Source organism: Atta colombica, unplaced genomic scaffold, assembly GCF_001594045.1.
Source record: "Atta colombica isolate Treedump-2 unplaced genomic scaffold, Acol1.0 scaffold88, whole genome shotgun sequence".
In the NCBI taxonomy this organism is placed as follows: Eukaryota; Metazoa; Arthropoda; class Insecta; order Hymenoptera; family Formicidae; genus Atta; species Atta colombica.
In genome coordinates this window covers 1,359,566-1,360,976 of record NW_017259581.1, presented here as the reverse complement: position 1 = coordinate 1,360,976, position 1,411 = coordinate 1,359,566, and the positions used below count along the sequence as shown (strand labels likewise).

The window sequence follows — 1,411 nt, the reverse complement described above, 5'->3', positions numbered from 1 at the left end:
CCTTCCCTCCCCCCCCTCCCCGCCGTTGTCCCCTGTCAGTGTAAAGTTACGCATTCGCGAAGAGATCCGTTACTCACCTTTACGTCACGGTACGGACAATCAAAGGCTCCGCGCCTTTCTTCCAGCTCCTCTCTCTCACTCTCTTTTTCTCTCTCTCTCTCTCTCTTTCCCGTCGTGCGTTGTCCACGAGCGCCGCCGTTACGCCATTTAGTACTCGCCCCGGGGTTCTTCCACTAGTTGAATGTAAAACTGACAGTGGCGTCCACGAGCACAGCTTGCTTCAGGTGGCTGCGTGTGTGCGTGCGTGCGTGCGTGCGTGCGAGTGTGCGACACTACGCTGTCCGTAAACGGCGCACACACGGGCGACGTCCCTAACCTCACAACCTCAACCTCTCGACGACGCCCCGTGACGATCGTGACACGGCAAGGTCTGGCGCTTCGTTTCTACGTACAAGCGCGCACCAAGTTATCCTGCTCTCGCGTATTGCACGATTCTTCCTTGCGATGCGCCGCGAGAACGAAACGACACGGTAGGTTAGCGCGCGTGTAACATCGCGTTCAATCGCATTCACGGCGCGCGCGCGGTGCTGCGACTGAGACGCCGCGCGCGGCGTGCACGGTTTTAACGCGACCGGAGTCCCGGACGGTGGTGATGCTGTCCTTATCGCGCGACTCGCTCGCGTTCTCCATCTCGCTTCCATTCCGCCGAGCGCCCTACCCGCGAGACTTGGCGCGTTTAGATTAGATGCATTCGCGAGACTCGTTTCTTGATACATGACCGGTAGCACTATTGCCGTTTATCGAATGTATGTAGACGCTAGTACGGTAATTTGAATGATGGTATCTCGCTCGCGCGGTTATTTTGTGTCTTCACCTGTGATTACGGTGAAGACACTGTACAAGGTAAAGGACAGCTTTATTTCAGGTAGTTATTGCCCAAGCAGAATAACAAGTCATCATAATACTAAAATGATGTAAAAAGATTTCAAAATGATCATTAAAATTCATTTTTCAATAAAGAATTCGGTTTGAACACGCTGTAATATGTACGTTAAAAAAAATTTACTAAACTTTAATAAATATTTGTTTCAATAATACTAACGAAATATTTATAATATTAGATATAAATATATATTTATTTGATTTAAGTATCCCATATAATATACATATGTCCAAAGAACGTTTTAAAGAACATTCTGAGAATGTCCTAACATTTTGAGAACATTCTAACATTCGCAGGAATATTTCTGGGATAAAGTATGCTGTATAGAATATTTTTTCATTTTGAGTAAATATTTATTTACTGTAAATAAATATTTTTGTTAGTATCATTGAAACAATTTATTAAAATTCTGCAAATTTGTTTCAACTCATTCTTAACCTTGTTCTCGAAAAATATTACATAAGTATG

At 44.9% G+C, this 1,411-nt stretch overlaps 1 protein-coding gene across 1 annotated transcript in view; it reads right to left on the bottom strand.

Moving 5' to 3' along the window:
* LOC108693160 (MICAL-like protein 1) overlaps positions 1-578 on the bottom strand; it is a 39,025-nt gene extending 38,447 nt beyond the window's left edge. Inside the window, exon 1 of the mRNA XM_018201944.1 lies at positions 78-578. The gene's annotated coding sequence lies outside the window, so the exon portion shown is untranslated. The remainder of the gene's footprint in view (positions 1-77) is intronic.
* Between the last annotated feature and the right edge of the window lie 833 nt (positions 579-1,411).